This window comes from Schistocerca gregaria, chromosome 6 (assembly GCF_023897955.1).
Source record: "Schistocerca gregaria isolate iqSchGreg1 chromosome 6, iqSchGreg1.2, whole genome shotgun sequence".
NCBI lineage: Eukaryota > Metazoa > Arthropoda > Insecta > Orthoptera > Acrididae > Schistocerca > Schistocerca gregaria.
This window is the reverse complement of record NC_064925.1, coordinates 305335639-305353850: the sequence shown is the minus strand read 5'-3', so window position 1 is coordinate 305353850 and position 18212 is coordinate 305335639.

The window sequence follows — 18212 nt, the reverse complement described above, 5'->3', positions numbered from 1 at the left end:
CAAGAATTCTCTTTTATTGCAATCTCGAACAGTGCGGAAAAAACGAACACCTGTATCTTTTCCTGCGTGCTCTCATTTCCCTAATTTTATTATGATAATCATTTCTCCCTATATAGGTCGGCGTCAACAAAACATTTTCGCATTCGGAGGAGAAAGTAGGTGATCAGAATATCTTCAGAGGTTTCCGTCTCAACGAGAAAAGGCCTTTGCTTTAATAATGTCTATCCAAAATTCTGTATCATGTCAGTTACAGCCTCTCCCCTTTCTCGACAGTACAAAACGTGCTGCTCTTCTTTGAAATTTCTCAATGTACAACGTTAATACTATTTGGTAAGGATCCCACACCGCGCAGCAGTACTCCAAAAGAGGACGGAAAACCATAGTGTACGAAATCTCGTTAATATATCTGCAGCATCTTCTAAGTGTTCTGCCAAAAAAACGCAGTGGTTCGCCTTTCCCACACATTTTCTAAGTGTTGTTTCCAATTTAAGTTGTTCGTAATTGTAATTCCTAGGTACAGGATGACAATTATTGAACTATATGAAAAAAAACTAAATTAGTTACAAACTGTGACGTGCACACACTTTAATCAACATCACAACAGATATTTGGATTTATAGTATGACGTGTTAGATTTGCCCGCCATCATTGGCGATGATGTGGCACAGACGAATAGCGACATTCTGCATGGCCCGCCGAAGTTTCGGAACATCGATGCTGTCGATGCCCTCGTGAATTGATGTTTTCAGCTCAGCATTGTTTTTGGGGTTCTTGCTGTGCCCCTTGTCTTTGATTCAGTCCCACAAAAAGGAGTCTCACGTGTTCAGATCCGGGCAATATGGCGGCCAATCGAGGCCCTAGCCAGTGGCCTCTGGGTACCCCAGAGCCAGAATGCGGTCCCCAGAGTGCTCCTCCAGGACATCATACGCTGTCCTGCTTCGATGGGGCAGAGCTCCGTCTTGCATGAACCACATCTTACCGAAATCAGGGTCACTTTGGGTAATGGGGATGAAGCCATCTTCCAAAACCTTCACGTACCGTTCGGTAATCACCGTGCCATCAAGGAATATCGCACCGATTATTCCGTGACTGGACACTGAACAACACACAGTCACCTGTTGAGGGTGAAGAGACTCCCCGATCGCGAAATGCGGATTCTCCTTTCGCCAAATGCGCCAGTTTTGCTTATTGGCACACCCATCCAAATGACAATTGGCTTTGTCGCTAAACCAAACAATATTAAGTCCCATCATGCCCCATGGCCAACCGTGTAGTTTGAACATTCGAACACAAAACGTTCAGTAGTTATGATGATTTTATTTCGAGTAGTTTAATAATTTTCTTCCTGTATTTAATTGAATTTACGACTTTTACATTTGACTGATTTATCGTATAATGGGTTCCTCTTTGTACTCATGTGCATGACTTCACACTTGTCATTTTATTTAAGGTCAATTGGCAGTTTTCACCTTACAGGTATATTTTCTAAATCGTTTAGTAATTAGTTTTAGTCTTCTGACCTTCTGAATTCAAACCGCTCTTCAACATTGTCCTAGAAAACCAGCTCTTCGAGCCAGTTGGGAGTTACAACTTCCTGCAGTAACACATTGGCGTGTTCACATACGTCGCTTGCTTACGAAACCGTACAAGCTGCTGCTGTTACAGGCTCTACGGCAGGACGACAAATACAAACGTCTGGCATTTTCTGACGAGCTTCAGAATGCTATTGACAATGACAAGACTTTCACACACCGCATTGTGTTCAATGGCGAAGCGACTTTCCACCTTAGTTGGAAAGAATACGAGCACTATGTTCTAATTTGGAGCCTACAAAACCGACATGCACAGACTGAATATGTACGAGATGCTCCCAATGTCAATGTGTTCTGTACGATAGCCCATCATCTATTTACAGCTCATGCCTCTTTGGTGGAAACACGGTTAATAGTCAGCAGTATCTTGCTGTGTTACAATACTAGTTGTTTTCAAGAATGAATGAAGACAACTTCATTTTTCAGGAAAACGGGCACCCCCGTACTGGAGCCGACAAATGCGTGAATATCTGAATGAATCTCTACCGAGTCGCTGGACTGGTTGTCAGACAGCTAGCGACTAAGCACTTTTCAGATGGTCTCCACGGTCACCGGAACCACAGAACTAAGAAAATAGATGAACCGGATCCGTACTCCTATAACATCAGTGACGATAGATATTTTTCGTATCGCTGGTGGAGGATGTAGTGAAGTCTGTAATCTAAACTTCAGAGATTCGTAAATATGTGTCCCAAGTTTCATAATTTGTCTTACAGTTAAATAAATATATGCGTGCGAAATACCTATATTCTTCTTGGAACATCCTGTAACTGGTTTCAGTAATGGAAATTCGTTGATGATCAAATGATGATGAGAAGGTCGGCAATGACATTCGTCACTGCCTGTGACCTCTTTTCGCACGAAGCGTGACTTCATATGGATCTTTGCTTACTTTCATCCGATGCGATAGATACTCGTAGAAAGTGTGGGAAAGCACCGTGGGAAAAGGAAAGAGAATGGAAGGATGTCCGAAAGGGCGGATGTTGACAGCTGACCTGTTTGTAGCCGCTGCAGGAAGCTGTTCTTGCAGACTGCAGCCGCTGCTGCCGGTACAGCTCCCACAGCAACCCAGTCAGGAACAGCAAAGAAAAAAGGAAGAAAGGCAACATAGGGTTTAACCTAGCGTCCGCATCGAGATAATTAGAGACGGAGCACAGACCGCGCTCTTTCAAATGAATGAACCCGGAATTTGCCTGGAGCGATTCAGGAACATCACAAAAACCTAAATCTGTATGTTCGAATGTAGATTCGAATGCGAGTCCAGTGTGATAACCTTCGAAGTCCTATAACGGCAGCACCTATACACTACTGGCCAATAAAATTTCTACACCACGAAGATGACGTGCTAGCGAAATTTAACCGACGGGACGAAGATGCTGTGATATGCAAATGATTAGCTTTTCAGAGCGTTCACACATGGTTTGCCCTGATGGTGACACCTACAACGTGCTGACATGAGGAACGCTTCCAACCGATTTCTCATACACAAACAGCAGTTGACGGCGTTGCCTGGTGAAACGTGGTTGCAATTCCTCGTGTAAGGAGGAGAGATGCGTACCATCACGTTTCCGACTTTGATAAAGGTCGGATTGTAGCCTATCGCGATTGCGGTTTATCGTATCGCGACATTGCTGCTCGCGTTGATCGAGATCCAATGACCGTTAGCAGAATATGGAATCGGCAGGTTCAGGTGGGTAATACGGTACGCCGTGCTGGATCCCAACGGTCTCGTATCACTAGCAGTCGAGATGACAGGCATCTTATCCGCATGGCTGTAACGGATCGTGCAGCCACGTCTCGATCCCTGAGTCAACAAATGGGGACGTTTGCAAGAGAACAACCATCTGCACGAACAGTTCGACGGCATTTGCAGCAGCATGGACTGTCAGCTCGGAGACCATGACTGCGGTTACCCTTGACGCTGCATCACAGACAGGAGCGCCTGCGATGGTGTACTCGACGACCAACCAGGGTGCTCGAATGGGAAAACGTAATTTTTTAGGATGAATCCATTTTCTGTTTCCAGTATCATGGTGCTCGCATCCGTGTTTCGCGACATCGCGATGAACGCACATTGGAAGCGTGTGTTCGTCATCGCCAGTCTGGCATATCACCCGGCGTGATGGTATGGGGTGCCATTGGTTACACATGTCGGTCACCTCTTGTCCGTCACTTTGAACAGTGGACGTTACATTTCAGATGTGTTGCGACCTGTGGCTCTACCCTTCATTCGATCCCTGCGAAACCCTACATTTCAGCAGGATAATTCACGACTTCATGTTGCTGGTCCTGTATGGGCCTTTCACTCTCCAGATGAGTCACCAATTGAAAACGTCTGGTCAATGGTGGCCGAACAACTGGCTCGTCACAACAGGCCAGACACTACTCTTGAAGAACTGTGGCATCGTGTTGAAGCTGCATGGGCAGCTGTACCTGTACACGCCATCAAAGTTCTTTTTGACTCAATGCTTAGGCGTATCAAGGCCATTATTACGGCCATACGTGGTTGTTCTGGGTACTGATTTCTCAGGATCTATGCACCCAAATTGCGTGAAAATGTAATCACATGTCAGTTCTAGTATAATATATTTGTCCAATGAATATCCATTTATCATCTGCATTTCTTCTTGGTGTAGCAATTTTAATGGCCAGTAGTATATATAAAATCTCTAGGTGTTCAAGACGCGTCATGTCTAAGTTAAATGTCGAGTTTTCATTATTGATAATACTGGACATAATGAACAGTACTTATATTTATGTATCAGGCTCTCATTTTTACTTTTTCACTTTATGTAGTGTGCAGCTGACCCGCCTCCGTTACCAAGTAAGCCAGTTCGAATCCTGGTGGTGGATGAAATTTCGACCGGCAATATTTGGCTGACAGAGGGAGCAAAGGCGTTAGCGCAAAGTTACCTACAACCAGCCTTTGCGCCAGCGACCTGGATTAAATTCCAAATCTCTCCGCAGTGTCTCAGGAAGTGAGTGATGTGACACTACCGATGATGGTCCGTCTGTCGGAAGCGGACGTTAAGTTCGTCGGCCACCTAGGTGCCTTACGAGAGAAGTAGGCTATGTGCTGGCAGCAGGTTTCACCCTCTTCCTTCTTTCATCCATCACAACGCAAACCCTTTACTGCACTGTACAGACACTCATTAAATTCGTCAAAACGACACAGGGACACGCTTGGCACCTCATAACAGGTCGGAGGAAGGGATCGGCGAGCCACCTTCCTCAAGGACACTGCCTTGAGCGGTGATGCAGAAGGGTGGGTAGCGACTGCGTTTGAATAGGTTTACTGCTGTCCAACAGCGAGAGAGCAGGTTCAGTATTACATTAGCAAACAGGTCTACTGTGCACGATGAGATTTATTGTAAACACATCGACTGCGCAAGAGTGTTTTGCATGCTACTGGGTAATGTTTGCACTGGACTGTTGGTAGCCCTGTTATCATTAGTTACTTTCTCTGAATACTGTGCTATGTGTGCCAGTTCCTTCTCCTCGTATGTGACTAGTAAGTTAGAAACGGATTGTAAGTTGGCATGTGAAAGAGACTGTAAGCTGATCGTTGTTGAAAGAAATAAATTTCGAAAAGATATAGAAACACAACGTGGAGTAGCTGCACATTAAAAATATGTGAGTCACTTACTTACTTAAACTATTCTTCAAACAGCGTTCTGTTTAGTAATGTGATCACTCACAGCCATGAAGGCACTGATAACTTAAACAGACAAATCACTTCCAGTCATGTAAACAGACGGCTGTTTCTGAATTATATGGGTGACCTTTAAAATTAAGTCGTAAAGAAGTCCTTCTAATGGACTCGATATTTCTACCCAAGATTTCACTGGCATTAAGAACGTATTTACCAGGCCAGAATGTATATTTATCCGCCACTACTGATAATGTTAAATTCAGTTCATAGTGTTTTTTATACTTAAAATAAAGTATAAAAAAGAAAATATACTTCTCGTCAGCAGCTATAGCTTTAATATCGTGTGCTTTTCATCTGAAACTAATTTACTACTGATTTGTGACAATGGCAAAAATTTTGTTGGCGGTACCTTCGGCTACTGCTGCTAATGTTTTTAGCAAATTACGGGCCAAAGCATTTTACCAAGCATTAGTAATGAGTCCGCCGCTCGTAGTCTCGCGGTAGCGTTCTGGCTACCCGAGCGTGGTGTCCCGGGTTCGATTCCCGGCGGGGTCAGGGATTTGCACCTGCCTCGAGATGACTCGGCGTTGTTGTGTCGTCTTCATTTGATCATTTATCCCCATTACGGTCGGAGGACGCAACGGCAAACCACTTCAAGACCTCGCCTAGTACGGCGGTGCGGGTCTCCCGCGTCGTTCCCCTACGCTCTGTCAAGCAACATACGACTTCATTTCCTTCCAGTTTTCAATGTTACTTATGAGTGGTGTAGTTTAGCCGACATATCGAATCTTTAGGCTCAGAAAAGAGGAAGGAAAATGCTGTAGTGCCATCTTAACTTTTATTTTCCTCCGCGAACAGCTGACGTGACTCAAACATTGATCACCACGCGAAGTTGATCTATTTAGAAAACTGACCGGGCGTGGAGTTGACTCTTCCAGAGCAGGTGAAATTTTGGGTCTGCGCGCAGTCAGGATTACCTGCTGCAGGATTCCTGCATCTGCTATCCTACACAAACATCCTGAGTATAGGATTATTTATTTATTACATAGTATAGTTGAATATCATGTACAACGATGAGCCAAGAAATTACGATCGCATATTTAACAACATTTTGGTCCGCCAGCTGCGATTCTGCCTAGAATGGATCCGATAAGTGTTTGCGAGATTTCCGAAGGTGTGTGGCACCGGATGTTTATGGAAAGGAGTCGTATTACCCGTAAAATACGATCAATGGTTTGTGGTCGCAGAACTGGCGCTCGATAGCGTCTCACGTATGTTTCATCGGATTCACATCCCGCGAATTTGGCGGCCAAGACATCAAAGTGTGGTCACTGTCATGTTAATAAAACCACTGTAGCACGATTCTCTCCATGTGAGACGGAGAATTAACCTGCTGAGAGATGCCGTTGTTGTCGGAGAAGACATCAGGCTTGTATGGTTGCAGGTGGTCCGCAACAATGTTCACGTGGTCCGCAGCTGTCACGGCGCCTTTGGTTACCGCTGCAAGTCCCATGGCAGACCAGTAGAGGCTGCGAACTCGGCACGGTGAATGTTTCGGGCAGCCATTCGCCCAGATGACAGAGTAACCAGACACAACCATTGACCTTGTGTAACAAGAAACGTGATACATCCGTTAAGGTGAGACGATTACATTGATATACGGTCACATCTCTATGATTGGTACCCTCTGCACCAGTAACTGACGATGTCGTTGGGTTGACGTGGGAACGCAGAGTGGCTGCCTGTTGCGGAGCTTCCTTTTCAACAATGTCCGCTAAGTGGTGTTCTCCGATACACTTGTGTCTCGACCAGTCTTGTACTCTGACGTCTTGTCTCTCAGAGATCGGGGCATATGCTACTTTACAGATCGGGCAAGCCTCCGACCTCCAGTTCTCAGATAAGGCGAGGACGTCAACAATTCGTCACCTACTAGAGTTTTCACAGTCCATCAACCACTATTCATTTGATGCTGATGACAGTAGCATGCGAACACCCGACCAGCGTCGCCATTTCCAAGATCCTCATTCCCAGGCGCCAGGCCATAACAATTTGCCCTTTCTCAAAGTAGCTTATATCAGTGGATTTTCCCATTTGTGGCCAGTACCGTCGCTAGAATGATTCCCCACTCGTTACTGCTCCGCTTCTGAACTTGCTTTACCGTGTCACCTGCGCTCAACTCCACCAGCTGGCTTTCAGTCTCGTGGTGGGCACTGGTCAAAACGTTTTGGCCAAGCAGAGACTGTATACACAAAGATACTGAAAAACGCCTTGTACTTGATGGTACTGTGTAATAGCTGAAACTGGTTGTAATAATTAACGTTTTTCAAGGAAGATGAACGTGTTAGAATGTGATTTGCATTATATATCGCCAAGCTGTAGTCTTCAAGGTGTAGTGCACCTCTCACTCCTACTGAATATATTGTTGTTGTTGTGGTCTTCGGTCCGAATACTGGTTTTATGAAGCTCCTCATGCTACTCTATCCTGTGCAAGCCTCTTCATCTCCGAATAACTACTGCAACCTATATCCTTCTGAATCTGCCTACTGTATTCACCATTTGCTCTCCCTCGACGATCTTTTATTTTTATCTCCCCCCCCCCCCCCCGCCCACATACTGCCCTCTAGTACTAAATTGGTGACCCCTTGATGTCACAGAATGTGTCCCTGCAACGGATCTCATCTTTTAGTCAAGTTGTAAGGTGTCAGGCAAATCCAACACCTTCCATGAAAACCCTGACATGATAAGCAAATCCAGTAGTATGTCACATAGCTCCGAATAAATCGTGACATTAAATTAACCAAAGTAATACGAGTAACGAGTCAACAAATGGAACACCACAGACTAACACAAGAATGCCTAAATGCATGTCGTAGCTTCCCACCGTGAGACCGACGCAGTTCCGAGGGGAGAAACGAGAACAACAGCCGAGAACAGAACCGTGTTAAGCTAGAAGGCCCTACGATAAGGGACGGACTGGACACCCATGTCGCCAGCCTTCCCCTAAGACTACCACCCGCACGTTTTAGCGTGAGACTTTTTCGCGTCTCTGTTACGTCAAGGACCACCCCCCATCCCATGTTATAGAGCCCTCCAGAAAAACAGTATAGATCTTACGATAACACAAAAAGGGCCAATACCACCCGCAAGTTTTAGCGTGAGCCTTTTCGCGTGTCTGTTACATTAGGATCACTCCCCAGCCCATGTTAAAAGATAGAGCCCTCCAGAAGAACAGTATAGAACTTACGATAACGCTAAAAGGACCACACCAGCTGCAGGTTTTAGGGTGAAACTTTTTAGCGTCTCTGTTACGTTGCAAACTTTAAAAACATTTCCCCACCACGAAAAGTATAACGTTTCTCATTGGATCGACAGAATTTTTGTAGGCGGAGCTTAAGGTTAACATTGAGACCCTGATTGGTAAGATGAAAACACAGCCAGATAGTTTTTTTAAACCACCTTCGGTAAATTATAGTAAGGAGAAGTTAGGGGAGAGTTAGTTCCGAGATAGCGAGGTGAGCGGATCTGTGCTGCCCGCCGCTGCCCTGACGCTGCCTAAACACAGACAAGGTAATGAAAGCACGCGATGCCGCATTTTTGAGCGCATAAGGCTTCACTCAGAACTGCAGAAGTCTCATCTGTTACACCCCCTTTTTGCGTAATACTGGTGTAGATCGTAAATTAGAACTCACATTTGCCACTTGAAGTAAAAATCTGAAACGCGATGATTTTTCTGTTATATAGTTATTGAGAAGCCACATCAGCCACTGTAATTTACGACAAGTTAAATAAGTTATTAAAGATAATTGAGGGTCACTGTAGACCATTTTGATAGTTTGCTCTTTTGTGAAACTTAATTTAACCTATATTATAGATGTGATATGGCATAGGTCATCCTTCGATTCATTGTAGAACTTGGAAACCCACTCAGGGAATATTCGTTCACATTTTTGTTGAACGCAGTAGGTTTTTACCATCCTGTATTAAAACATTTCCTTTTATCAATAGTGCAATTTATAAACAATGTTTTGTCAGTAAAATAAAATTTCCAATGGTAAACTTAACTGCTTTTTCTTCGTTATTTTACCAGCTAACTAAAAATAGGAAAGCCTTGAACCCCTTCCACTAAATTTAGTTAGTATTAAGATTCTTTTACAGGGAGTGCAGTGGAGCTGACGCTGAGCTCATTTAGTATTTGGTTATATCATCGCTAGTCTCACTGAACTCTTCTGAATTCTACATGTCATGTGTGGTCTGGCGTCTCCTTACCAGTAACAGGTCCCAGGTTCAAACTAGTTAATTCCCTAAAAAACACGCTCAGAGCGTCGTTGCGCGAAAGTGCTAGGGAGACACGATATAGAACAAACAGACACCACCATGAATGTTTAGAAAGTTGTGCCGTTATTTTCATGTCTCCCCATTCTGTTAAGTACCTCCTCATTAGTTGCGCGATCAACCCCTCTATCTTTAGCACTCTTCTGTAGCACCATATTTCAAAAGCCTCTATTCTCTTTTCATCTAAACTATTTATCGTTCATTTTTCACTTTCATACATGGTTACACTCCAGACAAATACCAAGAAAAGACTTCCTAAAATTAAATCTATGGTCAACAAATTTCTCTTCTTCAGAAACGCTTTCCTTATCATTGGCAGTCTACACTTTATCCTCTCTGCTTCGTCCATCATTGGTTATTCTACTGCCCAAATAGCAGAACTCATCTACTACTTTTAGTGTTTCGTTTCATAATCTCATTTCCTCAGCATCTCCTGATTTAATTCAACTGTATTCCATTACTATTGTTTTGCTTTCGTTGACGTTCATCTATCAAGACATTGTCCATTGCTTTCAACTGCTCTTTCGTCCTTTGCTTTCTCCATCACGATTACAATGTCATCGGCGAATCTCAAAGTTTGTATTTCTTCTCCCTGAACTTTAATTCCTACTCTAAATTTACGCTACTGCTTGCTCATTGCACAGATTGAATAAAATAGGGGATAGGCTACAATCATTTCTCAGTCCCCTCTTAGCTCCCTTCTCAATCAGTGCTTCCCTTCCATGCTCCTTGACTCTAATAATTGTAGCCTCATTTCCGTAAAAGCTGTACATACCCTTTCTCTTCCTCTATTTTACTCCTGCTACCTTCAAATTTCAAAGAGTGTATTTCAATCATCAATCCATAAATGTGGGTTTGCTGTCCCTTAACCTATCTTGTAAGAGAAGACCTACGGTCACAACTACTTCACGTGTTCCTGCATTTCTCCGGAATCCAAGCTGATCTTCCCTGAGGTCGGGTTTTTATCAGTTTTTTCCTGTCTTCTATAAGAAATTCGTGTTAGTATTTCGCAACCATGACATACTAAACATATTGTTCGGTAATATTCACATCTGTCAGTAACTGCTTTCTTTTGAATTGGGGTTGTTAAATTCTTCGTGAAGTCTGAGAGTATTTAGTCTCTCTCGTATATCTTGTACACCAGTTAGAATAGTTTTGTCATGTCTACCTCACTCAAGGCTATCAGTACTTCTGACAGAATATCGTCTATTCAAAGGGACTTTCCTTGACTTAGGTCTTTGAGTGCTCTACCAAATTCTTTTCGCAGTAACACATCTCCCATCTCATTTTCATCTACATGTTTTCTAAATTTAAATGTTAGTGAATCTGCCCTCGAAGCATTAGTCTGGAGTGTACCGCCATAGGAAGAGATGGACTGGAAATAGTATACAATAAAGCCAAGCGGGGAATTGAAGCTTCTGAATCACTGTGCTAGAGAAAAATGAAGAAGTTTAAACGATTAAAGCGGATCATAATGAAAGTAACCCTCTATGGCCCAACGGCTTTGTGCAAGTCTTTCAATTGGACATCACTTTGACTTGTGTCACCTAACCTCAGGGAATAATCCTCCGAGGGAAAGTAGACCTACAATTCAATGTGGAATTTTCTCACCGATGACAGGTGAATGTTAAGTTAACAGCAGACTAGTGTACTCTGTCGTCCGACCGGGTTTTGGTCTCACGACTATACAGCTTCCAGGATCGCATTTTACGGCTAAATCAACAAGCCCATGTTGTATAACTGAATCAGTTCGGGAAAAGAAGAGCACTATGGCGCAACTTATCTAAAAGGAAGAGACATGTTAACAGGACACATCCTGAACCATCACCTTGCTGATCAAGGAGCACGCATGTTACTTTTAGATCGCCACATATCATCCAACGATGAGCAGAATAGCCTATTTTATTTAGTACTATTTCTAGGCTTTCATAGCTTTCTTTCATATGTACAGAATGTCCAACAAGTATAAATGCATACATGTTACCAGTGTGTAATAAAAAAGCCTTTAAAATAGTTTTGGATGAATCAATAAACAGCCTCCAGTCTTCCTTTTTGTATTCAACACCAAACTGATTCATCAGACCGGGAATGTACGAGCAGTACACTAAATCATCTTCTTGTTGAAATACTTGGAATATTGCTGTCTTCTCTTTCTATACATTTATATGCTGGTTCCAACTGCCAATAAGTTATTTTCTTTTAATCTAGAGACAAGAAAATCAGTTTTTTCTTTCGTTAAGCCCAGATCTCAAACCAAATCGTTAAGCTCGGCCTGAGTAAACAATTTTGGCTCTAGACTTCCTGTATTACAATGGAATTCATCATCATCTGATTCATGTACATCACATTGTACATCAGAAAATACTTCTGTTGGAATAGAATTTGTAACATCTGGTGCTTCAGGAACCGGCAAATCTACACCATGTCCTACTGGTCGGATGGCGGACGAAAGGTTAGGGTAGCTTATTACCTTCTTGTTTTTCGAATTATGACCAGTAATATAAATACTGCAAAAGTAGCAATCATCGGGATGATTTCTTGGCTCCCTCTATATCATGTTGTTGTTGTGGTCTTCAGCCCTGAGACTGGTTTGATGCAGCTCTCCATGCTACTCTATCCTGTGCAAGCTTCTTCATCTCCCAGTACTTGCTGCAACATACATCCTTCTGAATATGCTTAGTTTAATCATCTCTTGGTCTAACTCTACGATTTTTACCCTCCACGCTGCCCTCCAATGCTAAATTTGTGATCCCTTGATGCCTCAAAACATGTCCTACCAACCGGTCCCTTCTTTTTGTCAAGTTGTGCCACAAACTTCTCTTCTCCCCAATTCTATTCAATACCTCCTCATTAGTTATGTGATCTACCCATCTAATCTTCAGCATTCTTCTGTAGCACCACATTTCGAAAGCTTCTATTCTCTTCTTGTCCAGACTAGTTATTGTCCATGTTTCACTTCCATACATGGCTACACTCCATACAAATACTTTCAGAAACGACTTCCTGACCATTAAATCTATACTTGATGTTAACAAATTTCTCTTCTTCAGAAACGCTTTCCTTGCCATTGCCAGTCTACATTTTATATCCTCTCTACTTCGACCATCATCAGTTATTTTACTCCCTAAATAGCAAAACTCCTTTACTACTTTAAGTGTCTCATTTCCTAATCTAATTCCCTCAGCATCACCCTATTTAATTTGACTACATTCCATTATCCTCGTTTTGCTTTTGTTGATGTTCATCTTATATCCTCCTTTTAAGACACTGTCCATTCCGTTCAACTGCTCTTCCAAGTCCTTTGCTGTCTCTGACAGAATTACAATATCATCGGCGAACCTCAAAGTTTTTATTTCTTCTCCGTGAATTTTAATACCTACTCCAAATTTTTCTTTTGTTTCCTTTACTGCTTGCTCAATATACAGATTGAATAACATCGGGGAGAGGCTACAACCCTGTCTCACTCCCTTCCCAACCACTGCTTCCCTTTCATGTCCCTCGACTCTTATAACTGCCATCTGGTTTCTGTACAAATTGTAAATAGCCTTACGCTCCCTGTATTTTACCCCTGCCACCTTTAGAATTTGAAAGAGAGTATTCCAGTCAACATTGTCAAAAGCTTTCTCTAAGTCTACAAATGCTAGAAACGTAGGTTTGCCTTTTCTTAATCTTTCTTCTAAGATAAGTCGTAAGGTTAGTATTGCCTCACGTGTTCCAACATTTCGACGGAATCCAAACTGATCCTCCCCGAGGTCCGCATCTACCAGTTTTTCCATTCGTCTGTAAAGAATTCGCGTTAGTATTTTGCAGCTGTGACTTATTAAACTGATAGTTCGGTAATTTTCACCTCTGTCAACACCTGCTTTCTTTGAGATTGGAATTATTATATTCTTCTTGAAGTCTGAGAGTATTTCGCCTGTCTCATAAATCTTGCTCAACAGAGTTTTGTCATGACTGGCTCTCCCAAGGCCGTCAGTAGTTCTAATGGAATGTTGTCTACTCCCGGGGCCTTGTTTCGACTCTGGTCTTTCAGTGCTCTGTCAAACTCTTCCCGCAGTATTGTATCTCCCATTTCATTTTCATCTGCATCCTCTTCCATTTCTAGTACATCGCCCTTGTATAAACCTTCTATATACTCCTTCCACCTTTCCGCCTTCCCTTCTTTGCTTAGAACTGGGTTTCCATCTGAGCTCTTGATATTCATACAAGTGGCTCTCTTTTCTCCAAGGGTCTCTTTAAGTTTCCTGTAGACAGTATCTATCTTACCCCTAGTGAGATAAGCCTCTACATCCTTACATTTGTCCTCTATCCATCCCTGCTTAGCCATTTTGCTCTTCCTGTCGATCTCATTTTTGAGACGTTTGTATTCCTTTTTGCCTGCTTCATTTACTGCATTTTTATATTTTCTCCTTTCATCAATTAAATTCAATATTTCTTCTGTTACCCACGGATTTCTATTAGCCCTCGTCTTTTTACCTACTTTATCTTCTGCTGCCTTCACTACTTCATCCCTCAGAGCTACCCATTCTTCTTCTACTGTATTTCTTTCCTCCATTCCTGTCAATTGTTCCCTTATGCTCTCCCTGAAACTCTCTACAACCTCTGGTTCTTTCAGTTTATCCAGGTCCCATCTCCTTAAATTAGCAACTTTTTGTAGTAGTTTCTACAGTTTTAATCTACATTTCATAACCAATAGATTGTGGTCAGAGTCCACATCTGCCCCTGGAAATGTCTTACAATTTAAAACCTGATTCCTAAATCTCTGTCTTACCATTATATAATCTATCTGATACCTTTTAGTATCTCCAGGATTCTTCCATGTATACAATCTTCTTTTGTGATTCTTGAACCAAGTATTAGCTATGATTAAGTTATGCTCTGTGCAAAATTCTACCAGACGGCTTCCTCTTTCATTTATTCCCCCCAATCCATATTCACCTACTATGTTTCCTTCTCTCCCTTTTCCTACTGACGAATTTCAGTCACCCATGGCTATTAAATTTTCGTCTCCCTTCACTACCCGAATAATTTCTTTTATCTCATCATAGATTTCCTCAATTTCTTCATCATCTGCAGAGCTAGTTGGCATATAAACTTGTTCTACTGTAGTAGGCGTGGGCTTTGTGTCTATGTTGGCCACAATAATGCGTTCACTATGCTGTTTGTAGTAGCTTACCCGCACTCCTATTTTTTTATTCATTATTAAACCTACTCCTGCATTACCCCTATTTGATTTTGTATTTATAACCCTGTATTCACCTGACCAAAAGTCTTGTTCCTCCTGCCACCAAACTTCACTAATTCCCACTATATCTAACTTTAACCTATCCATTTCCCTTTTTAAATTTTCTAACCTACCTGCCCCATTAAGGGATCTGACATTCCACCCACTGATCCGTAGAACGCCAGTTTTCTTTCTCGTGATAACGACGTCCTCTTGGGTAGTCCCCGCCCGGAAATCCGAATGGGGGACTATTTTACCCCCGGAATATTTTACCGAAGAGGATGACATCATCATTTAATCATACAGTAAAGCTGCATGCTCTCGGGAAAGATTACGGCTGTAGTTTCCCCTTGCTTTCAGCCGTTCGCAGTACCAGCACAGCAAGGCCGTTTTGGTTAATGTTACAAGGCCAGATCAGTCAATCATCCAGACTGTTGCCCCTGCAACTACTGAAAAGGCTGCTGCCCCTCTTCAGGAACCACACGTTTGTCTGGCCTCTCAACAGATACCCCTCCGTTGTGGTTGCACCTACGGTACGGCCATCTGTATCGCTGAGGCACGCAAGCCTCCCCACCAACGGCAAGGTCCATGGTTCATGGGGGGAGGCTCTATATCATAGGAACAGGAACAGCAAATCTAAAGGCTTTTTTATCCTTTTCCTCAGATCTTCAACACACACGTAACATACCTTATGCGGCACCCAAGATTTATAATGATCACCAAGTTTAGATCGAAAATATAAAAGCTGCTAAATTCTTTAATAAGTTGCTTAATTTAATAAATTTAACTGTAAAATGTGAAGAAATTGTGAGTGATACAGTTTTTCAAGTATCATATTTGGATTTCCAACCCTAAAAGCACAATAGGGTATTTTCAGCAATAAAGTTTTTCCATTGTTGGCCTGTGTAATTAGACTCAGTTCTGTAATAAACACATCAACAAAAATGCATCCCCGCTTTATTTCGAAATGCATGGCACATAAAAACAAAAACTGGCTATGAGGCATGAGTATATACACTGAAGCGCCAAAGAAACGGGTGTAGGCATGCGTATTGAAATACAGAGATATTTAAACAGGCAGAATACGGTGCTGCGGTCAGCAACGCCTGTATAAGACAACAAGTGTCTGTCGCAGTTGTTAGACCGTTTACTGCTGCTACAATGACATATTAACAAGATTTAAATGAGTTTAAAAGTGGTGTTATAGTCGACGCACCAGCGATGAGACACAGCATCTCCGAGGCAGCGATGAAGTAGGGATTTTCCTGTCCGACCATGTCACGAGTATACTGTGAATATCCTAAATCCGGTAAAACATCAAACCTCCGACATAGCTGCTGCCGTAAAAAGATCCTGAAGGAACGGGACAAATGACGACTGAAGAGAATCTTTCAACGTGACAAAATTGCAACCCTTGCGCAAATTGTTGCAGATTTCAATACTGGAACATCAATAATTCTCAGCGTGCGAACCATTCAACGAAATATCATCGAATGGGCTTTCGGAGCCTAAGGCCCACTCGTGTACCCACGACACAAAGCTTTACGCCTCACCTCGGCGGGTTAGCACCGACATTAGACTGTTGAGGACTGGAAACATGTTGCCAGGTCGGACGAGTCTCCTTTCAAATTGTATCGGGCGGATGGACGTGTACGGGCATAGAGACAACCTCATGTATCCATGGGCCCTGGATGTCAGTAGGGAACTGACTGTGGAAGTTGGTGGAGGTTATGTAATGGTGTGGGGCGTGTGCGGTTGGAGTGATGTGAGACGCCTAGATAGGACTCTGACACGTGACGCGTACGTAAGCATCTTGTCTGATCACCTTCATCCATTCATGTCCATTGTGCATTGCGACGGGCTTGGGCAATTCCAGCAGGAAAATGCGACACCCCACACGACCACACGTCGATAATTGCTACAGAGTGGCTCCAGAAACACTCTTCTGAGTTAAAACACTTCCGCTGGCCAAAAAACTCCCCAGACAAGAACATTACTGAGCATATCTGGTATGCCTTGCAACTTGCTGTTAACAAGAGATCTCCACTCCCTCGTACTCTTACGAATTTAGGGACAGCTCTGCAGGATTTATGGTGTCAGTTCCCTCCAGTACTACTTCAGACGTTAGTCGAGTCCATGCCATGTCGTGCTGCGGTACTTTTGCGTGCTCGTCGGGACTCTACACGATATTAGGCACGTGTACCAGTTTCTCTGGACCTCAGTGTACATTAAAAAAAGTGAGACAAAATCGTCTCTCTTCTAGCGTCCGAGTATCGTCAGTACTTGGTAGAAGATGCCCTGGCTCGGATGCAGCCTTCATTCCGTAGTGGCATACCATCAATGAGATCGTCAAGCCTTAGTCTAAATCGTGTCACTTTTCAGTGCCGCTTCCGCGTAACTCGCAGAGAGAGCGTTGTCGTTGTCGACGGCCAAACACACACACACACACACACACACACACACACACACACACACACCCATCCACCGATCCTCTCCGTTAGGGTACTCCTAGCATGCATGCTCAAGGAGCGTGTCCATTCGAACAGCACAATGAGCACGCGAGCCATCATGCTTCAAGGCGATATTGTCACCAAAATGTTGGCTCCACGCCCCCACTATTGGTTGCAGAATCTCATACCTGTACCGTAGAGTAGTGACATTGCTCTTAACGCCACGACAGGTGCATGTTAGCCCCATGCGATGCCACCACAAAACCGCACTCCACCACTATTTTGTTGCACATAGGGAAGGGGGGTACAGTGTTGGAAACTTTGGATACACCAGGTTGTGTCTAAACACGCAGTTCCCAGTTCTGCCCGTAAACAACACATGACGCCAATCCTGGGGCGCCCAACTTGCATTATTTTTTGCCCGTGTGTAATGGAGTACTTGGTGCTGTGTTGTATGATGTGATGGTCCCCATGGTTGTCGGGAATGGACGTTCACATCATACAGTAATCTCCTAACAGTCTGATGTGATACATGACGGCTTTTAACATCTTCGAACGTCGAATTTAGTACTCGAGCAGTTACCGCACGATTCCTTTGAGTCGAAAGTAGTAGAATCGATCATCCTGTGTATCTGTCCAACGTGGACGGCCTGTTTGGTGTAAGTCATTAACTAAATGTCAGTTGTAACCTATTAAATGTCGGCATCAAACCACTTTGACTCCGGTCTATCCGTCGAGCAAGTTTCCTAGTTGACAAGGCTTCTGCTCGTAGAGTGATGATGCAGACCCGTTCATTAATCGCGAGTGTTCTTCGTGGTATGACGGATGTCCACGCTACTATTCCACGGAAGTCTCGAATACGTCCATACCTGTGGTTTGGTTTCAGCTGAAATGCTGCGATGTATTCGTTCTATTTGCAGGTAGCGGTTATGGCAACTTTGTGTATATTTACAAACAACGCC